At 28.5% G+C, this 15,839-nt stretch overlaps 1 pseudogene; it reads left to right on the plus strand.

Moving 5' to 3' along the window:
• Nucleotides 1-15,839, plus strand: part of LOC142324811 (tubulin alpha-3 chain-like) — a 188,568-nt pseudogene that overhangs the window by 25,963 nt on the left and 146,766 nt on the right.

Below are 15,839 nucleotides of genomic sequence, written 5' to 3' on the forward strand. Positions count from 1 at the left end.
TTATGAAATCTTTCTCATGATAACAGGTGTAATAACACTTGATGTTTTAAATTCAAAAGTACAAAATTTTGTATTTATTGTACAAATTGAATATGTATTTCCTTGGAGTGAAAAAATTATAAAACAATACAGAAATGTTTATATTCTATTTCTTTGTGGTTGCTCATAACAACAAATGGCATTTTAAGTTGCTCTTTCTTTGAAAATTTGTATTAAGTTACTTCAAACACAAGTAGTACTTTTTCATAAACTAACACTTAATTAAATTCATGTTAGTAGCCGAAAGTGCTAACGTCAAGTGAATCAATAATCATTATTTAAATTTACTTTCATGATGGCTATTACAAAAGTTTAGCAGTCCTAATCATAATGTTAAATTTATTTTTTGTATAGATTAATTTTTTTTAAAAAATGTTGCACGGCAACTTAATTATAAATAAAACAGCGGTAAAATACTTCTCACTATTAAATTTGTTATAAAAAAAAAAAATAAATAACTGAAAATGTAAAAACTAAATCAAATCAGTCAAAATGTTAATTTACACACAACAATCAGTAAGTAAATGACTGATAATGTATTCTTAATTCAAATAATTAATCCTTAATTCTTTTCACACACTACAAAATTCCATCTCCATACCCCATGCACAAGCTTCAACCTTATGTGGTGATATAATCAATCCAAACAGCTAGGGTGGGCAGAGACTGCTGCCACAACACACCGGGGTGTCGTGGCCCGACGAGGACCGGTTGCCTTGGAAGTGTTTAAAGAAAAAAATGTTTTGCTGTGAGACAGCTATGGATGTATTATAGAACAGTTCATGTGTGTCCTTACCACTGTTTTTATTTTTTGTGTATGTTTCATATGTGTTTGATGTTTTTATTGTTTATGTATGCTTCTGTCCTGATGAATGTCTGCAACTGTTGGTCATTGTTGCAAGGTGCTGTGCGTATCTGAATACGGAGAAGCAGAGTTAGTAAAGTAGGAGAAGTAGGATGAGGTGATATATGTGTGAGAAACGGAGTGTTATAATTAAAAAAAAAAAAATCAAAAAAAATAAAAATTCATATAAGCATATATTAAAACAGAAATAACATACTAATATAAAATAAATATTTGTTTATAAATTTTTATTAATAAATAGAATAATAATTAGTTACTTATAAGCAACAAGGAATTCATGTGCCAGAATTGCATTAAATTATAGTTAAGATTTTTATTAAAAAATTGAATTGGTATTTAAATTTAAATTCCATTGTTTAAAAACGTTAGTGAGATTGTTCATAATTTATAGGAAAAGTGTAAATAGCATCTTAAATACATTTCACTAAAGGATGTAATGATATAGCAGGTAGGTTGGTAAATACCAAGGCCAAATGATTTTACTGCTGATGGTGAATTTTAATTTAAGAGTGGATTTATATGTATTTTAAAAAAAAACCTACTGAATTTCAGCAAAAATTCCTAATGCCTACTTAAATCTTAGTAAAAAATTCCTGTTGATTACTAAGAAAAAAAATAAGACTAGATCTTACAGTGGATTCATTCATTTTTTTTATTGTGTTTGCCTTAGTATTCTACATCATTTTTTTTAGCAGATCATTTTGTAAAAATTATTTAACTTAGTGAAAGTGATACCTAACTTATCATCTTATATAAAGAGTATTACTGTTAAAATTACCAATGTTTTTTAAATTAACTGAATTTTTTCTCAGCTTCATCTCATATAAGTATTCTAGTTGAGAGGTTTTTCTTACACATGGCCCTATTTTTTTTTTTTTTTAAGGTCACAGTGGACCACGTCAACTTTGGTTCACATTTCCTTTTTATTTTTTTCTTGATTGCTTCTCAATACTTCATTCTGTCAAATCTTGCTTTTCTAAGTTCTGCTGAACAAACTCTTGTTGTAGTTTTCTTTTCTTTAATTTTAAATCTGGAGTTTGCTTCTTTTAGTATTTTTATGTCAGTTTTGTTTCGTAAATCTTCTATTGTGATTTCTAGTTCTTGCATATCTTGTTTAATTTCAGTTATCCAGGTTGGTGTTTTAGACATTTTCCAGTATTTCTCGACCAGTTTCCTGACAAGCCTTCGGTTCTGTTCGTATTATGTGTCCAAAGAACGAGATTCTTTTCTTTCTAAAATAATCTAGAGCTGATTCTACGTCTTTATGTACCTCATGGTCTGGTATGAGTCTCCATTCTCCTGCATCAGTAAGTTGTCTTTTATTTATGCATGTTATTAGAATTCTTCTTTTTGCATCTCTACTGAGTAGGAAATCTTGGATTTTAGTTTGAAGAACATTTCGTTTCCATGTGATATTACAGTTTTGTAATGTCTGAGTTTGTTATTTATTGAGATGCATCTTATTATAGTTGTTTTGGTGGTATTTTGTGCATAATTGAGCTTTTATGATCTTTCTTTCCTGTTTATTTTTTCTTTGAGGTCAAGTGTGATATTTTCTCCTAAATATCTAAACCGTTCAACTAGCTCAACTTTATGTTCGTTTATGATTATGTGGTTCAATACCAGGGGATTTATGACCATTATTCTAGTCTTTTCATATGATATCCTTAGGCCTATTTTTCCTGCTAGTTCTTCAAATGAAGTTACTTGGATTCTAGCTTCTGCGATGTTATTGGCTAGAAACGCTCGGTCATCTGCAAATCCTGGACAGTTTACTTTGATATGATTTATATGTTTCCTTGCTTCAATTGGTACGTGTGGTGGGTCTTTTTTTTACCACTCTCTCATTCCATATTCTAGTGCACAGTTGAAGAGCAGTGGGATAGTCCATCTCCTTGTCTTAAACCAGTTTTGATTAGGAATGGTTCTGATATTTCTCCTCTGAATTTTATTTTGGTGTATGCATCAGTTCTATCATTTTTTTTTAGTTTCGGGTGTAATCCTAGGTTTCTTAGTATTTTCAGCATTGATGGTCTTTGAATACCGTCATAGGTTTTTTGGAAATCTATGAATGATATTACTAGTTGTCTACATTTCATTTTTTGTACATCCATTATTAATTTGAGAGTGATTATTTGCTCAGGACAGCTTCTCCATGGCCCTATTTTTATTATAATTTCATTTGCAGCTATCTTCCCATATAAAAACAACAGAAATATGAATATCAAAAGAATATTCATAATAGAATAAAGCAATAGTTAAGAATAAATTGTGATCAATATAAGATAGAATTAAATGATGGATGAAGCAATAAATTTCAGAAGCACGTATAAGAAAAATAAAGTTATCTTCATCTATTTAGGTTTCTTCACTTTTTATTAAGTTTTGCATCATTTTCCACATTATTTGTTTTAATAATTTTTATTATATTCTCCCTGTTATTGACAAAAACTGACTGCATTATAAAAAATCAAAGTATTTTATTTATGATAAGAATGAAATCAAGGTGGTCTGAGTTATAGTTAACTAAATTTAATTAAGCAGGTCTTCTCCTGTTAATGAACTAATAACAATAACAAATAATCAATTTGCCAACAATTTCTTAACCAGGCGATGAGAAGCCAGTGTTTCTCACCCAGAAATAAATTAACTTCTTAAAATTTTAATTAAAAGTTTTCTTGTTTTTTTTTTCAGGAAAAATAATTATTTCATTTAATTACACACATCAGCACTAACTATCCTCATGGAAAATACTTGGAAATCATATTCTGTAAACATAAACTTCACCAATCAAATAAATAATTTTAAAATTATCAGTTAGTCATTACTCAATGATGGGGAAGGCGGTAAGTTTATAAGTTAGTATTAAGATTTTGACTACTTACAGGTTATGAAAAATTAATCTCGCTTATATTACACAATTTTAAAAGAAAAGAAAAACTATAAGTGAAATATGTAACAAATTTGTACAGCAAATACGTTTTAAAAAGAAACTATGAACAGTTCTAAAAGGTTTTTGAGTTCAGATTGGCTGGCAAAAAACAAAAGAGAAAAAAGATTTTATTATATTATCCAAATTAATGTTCTGAGCAATTAGATTTAAGGAAGATATTATTATCTTATCTTAATGATATAGTTTTATTTTACATTAAAAAAGCATTTCCGAATATATTTTCATCGTTTAATCATAAAAACTCACTTTTTAAAACTGCAGTCAGAATAATAAAATAAACATTTAAAATTTTTTGTCATGTTAGCTTGTCATAAGGTTCTACAATAAAACTGGGATTGCATTATTGACATTTATTACAACAGTGTAACCAGCATGATCTGCTATTCCTTTTTAGTTAAATAATAAATAATATTTACCTCTCAATTTTTTACTGGTAAATTCCATTTTCATATTCCCACATACAAGATTCAAACATTTCTGTGGTGAATTAATTCATCAAGGAAGAAAATTAATAAATAATTTACCCCTCATAATGAGATCATATTATTAAAGTAAAAATATCTTAAAAAGCAGTGATATTAATAATAAAGTGTTCATCATAGATTTTATTATATATATCCAAATTGTCTATATATCTACATTACTTCTCTATTTTACCATCTAAATTATAGCATTTGTTACAACATTAATTACCCAGCTTTACCAAACCCTCATCAAAGAATTAAAAAACTGGACAATCAGGAGATGCAGTTGGTTAACTTGGAAGTAATTACTTATAATCTTATTCATAATAAAAAAAAAAATCAACGTATTTTCCCTTCCTCAAAAAATGCCAAGTAATCCCACTACATTCATAGTTGAAGGGTTGGCATTTATAGGTTTTATTTTACATAAACTAGTAGTTTACCATTTTACACTGAACAGAATGGATGACAATGAACATTTATAGCAAGGGTTATGAATTATATTACTGTATATAAAGTATGTTAAGCAAATTGTTTATTATCAAAGCCAGTTACTTAAAAGTCAGTTAAAATAGTTATCATACTCCTAAAACTTTTTCTATATTTATATTTTTAATGATGATTGAGGTGAACTGATATATAAAAAATTTGAATTTATTTACAACGAATTATGGTTCTGTAAATAAATGATGAATCTGACTTGCAGAAAGCAATCCAAAGATAAGTAGAAAAAAAGAAACATATATATTTGGAATTGAGCAGGATAATCTATTTAAATAAAACTGTATGGTTTGTTATATTTAATATTTACAAAGAGGTTTTAGTTTGAATTTTACAAAATAAAACTGAGGATAGCTTTTACCTGTGCTGTGTACCCAAATTTTTTAGATAATTTCATAAGAAAACTACCTATTGTAATGGGTACCATGATTCGACTTCCAGAAAATTTTGGCATATCTTCACATTTCATATTCCCCAGACCCCAAAACCACCATCAGTTCAAAAGTTTATATATACATATATATATATATATATTTCACTTTCTTGTGTTCATGATAACTGCCGTAATTTTGCACCAATCACTTTCAAATTGATACATAAAATATAATGACCCAAAATCTCGGTTGAGTTCATTAATGGGCAAAATCGGACCATGGAGGTGGAAATGGGGGAGATTTTTTTAAACTTTCTTATTAAGTAAAATATTGAATTCTTTTAAGTTCCTACTATTCTTTCGATAAGAGCCTAAAACTTATCTAAGAAAAGTTTTTTGATATCATCAACCATTTGGCCCAGGGGGTTGAAAAAATGGGGTTTCAAAGACAAAAAAATCATACCTCCCTAAATAGGCACAGTATCAAATCGGTTTAAAGTGGTCGTTAGTCCTCTAAACATTACCTAAAACTTTTGTCTGAAACAATTCTTCATATGACGAACCCTTATGGCAAGGGATGACCAAGATATTGCTGGAATTATAAAAGATGGGGCTTGTTATATGCTAAACATGTGAAACTTTTTTTCACATGCAACCATTGTCATGTTGAGTAAATTTCATGTTTTTCTTCACTTTAAGGTGGAAATCTTTTTTATCCCCTACATAGCACCAGTGAAATCTACCTCTGCCTTCTGACATGCCGAAAGGGATTTATTAGTATACTTACTGTCTGTAATAGATACAATTTTTTGTAAGAGCATAAACTGACCAATTCTGAAAGTAGCAACAAAAATTTAAGATACAAGAACTATCTACAGAAGGAAACAATTTTAAATGCTGCAGTGGAGTAATGAAACAAAACAGCAAATTTCTGACAAATTCATAAAGAGATAAAAAGTGAATAAGGAGAATTATCCAAAGAATGTTATTTTAAGGTTACAAGTTATTTTAAGTATTCAGGTGGAATCATGGAGAGATATACCTTGTATTTGTCAGTTTAATCAGTTTGTATGGTTACATTATTATGAAATTAACATTTGAAACAACATTTAGATATATTGGATTACTTTTAGGGTATATAAAATCTTAGGAGATGTTGGAAATACTGAGATGGAACTATCTTGGTCTGGAATTAATGGAAGCAGTTCTAGGATCCTTGAAGAACCAAAGCTGGAGTAATTTAATGTCGATGTAGTACACTAACGTGATAAATGACAGGATTCTGATTAGGTCTTTATTATTATCCAAACAACAGGGAAAGTCTAGTATGACAAAGAAAAGGGTTTAATAAACCTGCTAAGATTCAGATAGTGGATTCTCCCTACATTCCATGATCTCTTCCTTCAATCTACCAGTAAATAATTAATTCTTTTTATTTATATCAACTTATATGCAAAATTTTTATGAACTGTTGAAAAAGGATGCTGCAGAATTCTAGTTAAAATGCATTTAAGATATAGCTATTGTAATTACTTCTAATTTGATTTAATTGTCTTAATTACAAATAATTTTTTTCCATTGGAATCTAGACAGTGACACAGTATTATTAATGATAGGTCTGAGAATAATTTGTAAATTAGTTAATCTTAAAATTAAACCAAATTTAAACAATAATAATGTTACAAATAAATAATATTATATGGCACGCTTTTAGTTTAAAATTTGTAAAAAAGTTAATTTTAAAGTTTATAAAAAAATTATCTATGTTTTATAAAAAATCATCAGAAACCTTATTTCAAAAAATAAAGGATCTAATTTTATTTATCAAAATTCTGTGTAAAAATACTGAAATCTTAACAACTGTGTAAATAAGTTAAATCTTAACAATAATATTTTATTATTCTTCCTTTTTAGAGGGAAGTAGTTTCAATACATATTGGTCAAGCAGGAACACAAATTGCAAGTGCAGTTTGGGAGCTATACTGTCTCGAACATGGTATACGACCTGATGGTTATCTATATGATCAGTGCCAGAAAAATGATGATACATATAACACAATATTTTGTCAAGTAGGAGGAGGAAAACATGTGCCCCGAACTGTTATATTTGATCTGGAACCAACAGTCATAGGTATAAATAAATACATAAATTTAATTAAATTTGTTACAGTATGTTAATTTATGGTGGTTAGTAAACCTTTCAATGGAATGTAAGATATAATCATTTTCTAAGGAATTAATTATGTAACTACGAATTTGATTTTATAACTAACAAGAAAGTTAATACATTTTAAGTTAATATATTTTTCTTGTTTTATTCAACACTTAACTTTATAAAACAAAAGAATGCTTAATGATAGCGAAAGAAATTCATAAATAAAAATGCTTACAAGCTGTTAACAAAAAAAAAATCTAAAAATAGATGCGCATTTCAATAGTTAAACAGTTAACAATGATACAGTGGATATAAAATTCTGAAAGTTTAAGCTAAGTTAAAGAAATGATCAATTTCATTTTTCCTCCTTGAATAAATGAAATTTTCATCCTCCTTGGATGAATGGAATTTTTCTCCTTGCCCTTCTGATATTGTATTACAACTGGAGAATCTTCTCATTACCAAAAAATGTTAACAGGCAGCTACACCAGTAAGAGTAGCTGCCTGTGGTACTGTTTAGGAGACAAGAGTCTGTGGCTAAACAATAAGCTTATCTAATGTCTAAGGAGTGAAGCCTATTCAGCACTAAACATCACAAAGTTTTTTAATCCCTCCTTAAAATAAAAACATCTAATTATTTAATAGATAAATATTATTATATAGTAATTTCAAAATTTAATATTTACAGTTAATGTTTCAATATACTTAGTTCTGTAGTAATGCTTCATTTGTTTCCATTGGCTGACATCACTGTGAATGGAGTCATCACAGTACTAATGCAGAAATAGATCCATATATAGTTAAATAACGAATTGCAACTGTAGCTAGTCATCATAACTATGTTGACACACAGCTTATAGTTACTTTGTAAGCAATATTACAAAAAACGAAAGAAAGAAGATACAATGCTAAGTAAATTTATTACAATTGATATTTATTATGTTTTCCTTATTTTTTGTTTATTATTATTATATCAAAACATCTCTTGTTTTAACAGATGAAATACGAGTTAATACATATCGTAATTTATTTAATCCTGAAACACTTATAAGTGGTAAAGAGGATGCAGCAAGTAATTATGCAAGAGGATATTACACTGTTGGCAATGAGATGGTAGAATTAGTATTAGATCGACTGAGAAAAGTAGTTGAAGATTGTCCCAACATGCGGGGTTTTTTGTTATTTCGTTCATTTGGTGGTGGAACAGGATCTGGATTTACATCCAATTTATTAGAACATATCTGTAATGATTATGGACGTATACCTAAACTTGAATTTTCAATCTATCCAGCACCTAATGTAAGTAATATTTAATATACATTACATTTATTAATATAAAATAATGCTATTACTAAATCTGGTAAGTTGTCATGGTACTAAGATGTAACAAAATGACGTCTAAGGTGATATTTGCCAAGTTATTTTATAGATGCATAAAAAGATTTAGTTACATTGATAATTAATATATTTCAACATCAGTATGTAAAAAAATAAGTCATTCCCTGACAGGTATTCAGGAGACAGCAAATGGTCATATCTTTGCACTAAATTCACCATTTTTAACATCAATCCCAAGTAAACAAAAAAATATATATATATCACGCTCTCTAAAAGAAATAATTTTTTTATAGAAGTAAATTACACAGTTACATTAATGGACCAGGTTTTGTTATTAATGTCACTCCAAAAACAGATGATAGTTGGTAGACAGAAATGTGGAACCACTAGTGTTGATAGCACAACAGCTCTGAAAAGATTTTTATAGGAGCATTTGCTGTACATTATTTAATCATTCATGTAACAAGTCTTTTTTATTTTTTTCTTAAGTTACCACATTTTTTCATGTTTTTGAATGAAATTAACTAAATAGAACATTATTTATAATCCCTGCTACAGCTATTTGCTTATATTTTTCAATCGTTTACTTAACCCTCAGTAAGACAAATCAATTAATATAAGTCAATTTGTATTAATACATTTTTAATATAAAAAACATTAAATATGACACATAAAGGAAAACTACCAGAACAGGGTTTAGTATGGTGGTATCCCATCTTTTTTTCTGCATGTTCAGAAATCAATTTTCTTATTAAAAGAATTATACAAGGTAGATAAAAATGATATTACACATAATTAAATGGTGGATGAGCTGTTCCAATTGCACAAGAACATATTATCATCACAAATACAAAAATTAACTTATTTTCACTCATTTTGATTCTTAAATTTCTGACAATTTTTTCATTGTATATCAAAATACAGTTTTAGTTATTTATCTGATTTTATTCTCCCAGTTGCTACTGAATATAAATGAATAAATGACTCTATTTTCTAAAAACAAATGACTAAATTAATTTACCAAGTACAGAGCAGATAATATTTAAACAGAAATAGAATAATGAGAATTTATATGATTTGGTTAGATATATTATTCTAGCAGTGTAAATTAACATTAATAAAAAATTACTGATGTGTACTATATAGAAATTCTCCCTTTAATCCATTTATTACTCATTCAAGAGATTCTCTTCAATGAATGGACTTTCCATGCTGAGTGACTGAATCACAGCTTTAGTCTTGACCAAATCAGTTCAGTGAGAACAAGTCACTTAACCACTTATTATGAATAAATCAGTTAATACTAACTGAATCACCAAGATACTGAATTACATAACAATTTATAGTTCTTTATCATTCGAGTCAGGAAAGCACTTTAACAATATACGTTGTAATCAGACAGAAGCTAATAATCTGAAATGAATACAGTACTGACTTTTTATCAATTAATTATAAAATTAAACATCAATTATCTTATTTTATAGAAGAAAGTATAAAAAAAATCTATTATTAATATTAAAGAATAAATGTTATATTAAAACAAAATCAAATAATAAAAAGAACACTAAAAATGAATCTTTATAAAAGAAGGAAAATTGTAAATAGTAATAAATACAGCTAACTTAAGTCTACTTATTTAATTTTTTTAATTTACTTATGTTGTTTCCATGCAAAATTCTTTTAGAAGGTATAGATTGTCAATAAAACAATCATTGGATCACATGACAATGACACAAAACATAGACAAAAATACAGAGAATAATGGATCATTATAAAATCAATTTAATACAATCTATAAATAAAATATTCCTCCATCGAATAAAATCATTGCTTTACTAACCACCCTCTTAATTTTTTTGTAAAGGAAATAATATTGGTAAAGGCTTTAATTTTACTTGGGAGTTGTTAAAAATTTATTTTCCACACATATGCTGATCTCCGTAGAAGAGTGGTAGACTCAACCTTTCATCTGGAGATCCTGGGTTGGAATCCTGGGCAGGCATGGCATTTTTCATATGCTACAACTATGTATATATATATATATATATATATATATATGTGGTAGTTCTATTTTGTATGGAATTTCTCATATTATATCTATGTTGCCTTGAATCAAAAACCATATTATTTTGAACAACATACAAAACTGCCTCTTTAATACAGCAATATTCATTTGAGAAGATGGATCCCAGAATAAAATTGAATGTTTAATATGTGAATAAACAAAAGTAATATTGTATAGTGTAATATTGTAATATCAAATTAGTAAAGTTTTTTATTTGTAGTTAGGAAGTTTTCCTAATAATGAAAATATCGGAAACTAACTTAACATAACCAATAATAACATACATAGCCAATAATAACTTAACATAGCCAATAATAACATCAAGAAATCTGATACTGACAACCTCTTGCAATCTGGCATTATCTAGAAATATGTTTTAAGTCTTCATTTTTATTTTATTACTTTTTTTTGGGGGGATATATTTTATGAAAACAGTTTTATGAAACTTATTTTTAAATGTAAACCATTATCTTTAAAATACTGAAAAATATTATTAAAGTAAAAATAACAATTTTCAAAATTATTTATTATATCCTGGGAATTTATAATAGTTGGTTGTATCATCAACAAATGAAATAAATTTCCTGCTCAAAATCATATCTGAAATTTCACTTCAGATATGATGAAGTGAAATCAAGAATAGCAACGGGCTCAAAAGATAGCTTTGTGGGATTCCTGCAAAAATATTTTTTTATCATTGTTAGAATAACTACTGTTGAGTTTGTGCTAAAGGATTGATGCTGAATTTCTTTTTGTTTATGCCAATTTGTTAAACACATGTAGTTTTCTGGTTATCCTGTGTATGTCTACTTTTATTAATTTAAAAATTAGACTATCTTTCAATATAAATCAAATGATTTACTTAGGTCTAAAAAAATTTCCATTTTTTGTTTATTCTGAAAAGAATCAATTAATTTATCAAGAAATTTTTAACAGCTAATCTTTTTAGATTTTTTGCTTTAAAACCAAATTGCATTGGATTGAAAAGATTACTATTTTACAAATATAAGTTGATTATGAACCACTTAAAAAAATCATTGAAAAACTAATTAGGATTGAAACTGATCTGTAATTATTATTCATTTTATCACCTTCTTTTAACTGTAATTACACATGATACTTTTAGAGCTGATGGCTTTACACCACTAAGAAATGAAGAATTTATAATGTCCTAAAGTTGAAGACCAATAAAGTCAATGCACTCCTTTATTACAAAAAAAGTACTCCATTATGACAATAGGACTTTCTGTGTTTAAGCAACCTAGCTATAATGAATTATGTTATTTTCATTGACAGGGAGAATAGTATCAGAAGTTGCAATTGCATTTCCAACAACTACATTGTAAACCATTATGAGGAAGGATTTCAATAATTAAACTATTTTTTGTATTAAGTTATTTAGTCTTACTGTTTATAATATTCCAAACTGACAAAATTTTATTTCTAAAAAATTAATTTTTTGCAAATTTGATATTTCTTTCATAAGATGTTTTCCTTAACTTACATAAATTCCATTTAAGAGGATCTTTAGGTGATTTAATTTTGTAATAAATTTTTCATCTCTTCAGTTTGCAATTTTTCGAATACCAGTTATTTTTAAAGTGAGGAGGTTTTTAATTTCTTATGGATAAGCCTTTTTAAAATGTGTAGTGAAAATATCATAAAAATCATTATACTTTTTTCTGTATCATTAATTCTAAGATGACTAGATCAAGACTGGATAGCAAGAAAGTCTATCTCTAAGGGTTTGAACTGTTTCTTTATTTATTATTCGTTTTTCTTTTTATAAATGAGAGAGAATCTTCCAATTAAGATTCTCCAGTGATATAATGATTCCATTATGAGCAAAGAGATATGTTGAAACAACATCAGTTGAGCAGTTGGTGAATTTCATTGAACCACTCCCTAAACATTGAATGATCCATATACTCTGATATTAATTGGCTTTGGTAACATTAGTATGGAGGATTGAGTCTACCTGCCTTTGAATTTTAGAAATAATATTCTAAAAAACTTATTTTTTACTACATAATGTAGAAGTTTTTATGTATTTCTGTGTAGGATTAAAATTAAAAAAAAATGTATAAAGCATATTATACACAAACTGAAACATGGATTTGAAGAAACCAAGTTTTATCTGTATTAGTAAAGTCTGTATTAATTAGAAATTTCCATTAATATTCTAGATTTACAGATTTTTTTATTCAAACTTTTAACCTCACTGATTTCTTTGTTGGAAGTGAATCGGGTGTTAGCATTCCCCAGACAGTTCTGTTTTATTTTTTTCATGAAATTTATAATTAGAAGTTTTATATGAGCAACAAGTATACCATTCTAATTTAAGCCAATAACTATTGTAGGTTATGTACTACATTCATAATTTAAGTAAAAATTACAGTTATTTTTTGCAAATTATTTTCCTGGGATGGATTCTAATAAAAATATATTTTGCAATGCACTTCTAATGAAACATTTGACAATATATAAAGTGATAAAATTATTCAATGATTTTTTTCTTCCTTTTCCTAAGAATAACAAATAAATGCATTAAAATATATTAAATCTGTATTATTAAGAAGGAGAATGAAGTTTTATATTATGAAGTTTTTGATAGTATTGTAACTGATGGCAGTTTTCTAACAATGACACTTTTTTTTAAAACACAGTATGACTTGCGTGTTTATTTTTCAAAGGAAAGAAAGGGATGGTAATATCAACAAGCCATTTTTTAAATGATATAGTTTTCCACTGAACTTAGTTGGTTCCATGGATGTATTCCATGGTTGGTAAGCCATATCCACTAAGTTTATTAAGTGAAATGAAATTTGAGACCCATCTTGATTACTAATATTTCTTGTTATTCCTTTCATTTTAATGTAATATTTTGATAAATATGTGGGCATGGTGTAGACTTCTTCAAAACACTAATTAAAGATAGAATAAAAAGAAAGGAAGATGTTTAAATTTCAAGATTTAATAGTACATAAAAAAGCAAGTCAAATAGTCAGGTACACCTGGAAACAACAGATGACTGTTGGCAAACTACATCTGGCAAATACAAATGATATTGACTGCAACAAATCACTGAATACCCAAAATAGCCCTTTTCAGGGCTGCAGACAAGTATTGGCAAGAATATCCTTACCATACAGTTGAATGTCAAAGGTATATCTAAAGGGAGAAGTGAAGTCAATTATTTTTTTCAAGTGATTGCTATATCAAATGAAACAAAAGCAGATGTTCTTCTACTCCAAGAAACCTACACTAGAGATGATAAGGAACCACTGAGCAGAGAAAATATTCAAGGATTAAGGCGGTTTATAAACCACCTAATAACAGCTGGCCAAACTCTATGTTAAAATGCTATATACACACCTCGCCTACTATGTTGGAGATTTTAACAGACATTCCATGGGGATATGAACAAGACAGCAATGGTTATGAGTTACTTAACTGGATGGAGTGTATAAACCTTGAACTGCTTTTCAATGTTAAAGATCATGGAACCTCTTTCCATTATGCTGGAAATGAAATTGTACACCAGACCTTTGTATATACACCAGTGATGGTGAAGAACATCAAAGACCAATTCATTCACTTCTGGAAAGGTTCCCACGTAGTCAATATTGTCCAGTCCTGATAAATACTGTATTACACATTCCAATAGTAAAATCCATAAAAAAGAAACTCTGGAATTTTAGGAAAGCAGACAGGAAAAAATTTAAAGAAAGACTCGATTTATTGTTAGAGGAGGAAGCCCCTGATGTCAAGAATACGGGAAATTTACTACCTTGGTCTTCAAGGTTGCTACACAATCCATACCTAGAGGTTGAAGTAAGGAATATCCCATGTTTGATAGACAAGTGTAGAGAATTACTCTAGCAATATTCAGGGAACCAGGAAGTAATTGATGAATTTCTGAAAACTAGATGAGAAAAAAACAAAAATGGAAAGTTACAGTGGAAGATTTGGACTTTACTCATGGAATTAAAAAGGAATGGAAACTCTTCAGAAAGTTTGTATAAATTAAGTAAATAACAGATAAGTTACTAAACACATGACACCAGACAAAACAGTGCTAGACTCCTTCTGATGAAAAAATAAGAGCGGATAAAGAGGTGAACAGAGAGGTTAGGACTCAATCAACAATTAAAATCTATGCGCTTATTTCAGAGTACTCCAAGAAAGCCCGTATCAGAAATTAAAAATGTGATAAGCAGACCAAAAATTGTGAGACAAATGATTTCATTGCAGTATACCCAGAATTCCTTAAGAATTTAAATCTGGTTGCTTTGAATTATTTGGAGATCCTCCTTAACCATATCCTGGACACTAACCAGATACCAAAAGAATTTAAGAAAGCTAAAATTATCATGATATTGAAAACAAGGAAGGAAGGTAATAAGCCAGAACACTAGTCCAATAACACTACTTTCAGTGACCTATAAAGTGTTTGAGGATATTATTTATAACGGAATTGCTCTGAAAGTCAATATACAGTTCTTCCAAAAGAAAAAGGTGGTTTCAGACCAGGCAGATTGTGTATGGATCAAATTGTAGCACTTACCCAGTTTATTGAAAACTGTTTTGAAAGAAAGGAGAAGACATTAATAGCCTTTCCAGGAAAGTTTTTAAGCCATAGATCGAGGCCCTAGCTCCCTTGGGATGAAATTGTGAATAAAAGATATTTACTAAAGAAAATAAAAATTAATCCTTTTGCTTCATTATTGTATTTCTTTCACCATGTCAACAGAAAAAGTTGTGAAGTTTACCTTATCAAAGGCCTGTTTACTTTAGTTACCATAGTTACTACTTACTATTTTGTCTTTTTCAGGTTTCTATAAAGTCATACTTTAGTTATATATCAGTATTAATCTCATTGCCAAAAGGGTAATGATCATAGTGGAACCAAGGGGACAGAGCCTTCAGGCTAGATGGTAATGGTGAGCGAAGCGAGCACCGCAAGAGTCCTGGGGTAGGGCTAATTGGTAATGGTTTTTTGCTTGCCAAAAAGCAAAAAGAGTTCTTTGGCCCTAGGTTTGGCCCTGAGACCCTGAGTGGCTGGGGGAAGCCCTGGAGCTTGCCT

This window comes from Lycorma delicatula, chromosome 5 (assembly GCF_047948215.1).
Source record: "Lycorma delicatula isolate Av1 chromosome 5, ASM4794821v1, whole genome shotgun sequence".
Taxonomy (NCBI): domain Eukaryota; kingdom Metazoa; phylum Arthropoda; class Insecta; order Hemiptera; family Fulgoridae; genus Lycorma; species Lycorma delicatula.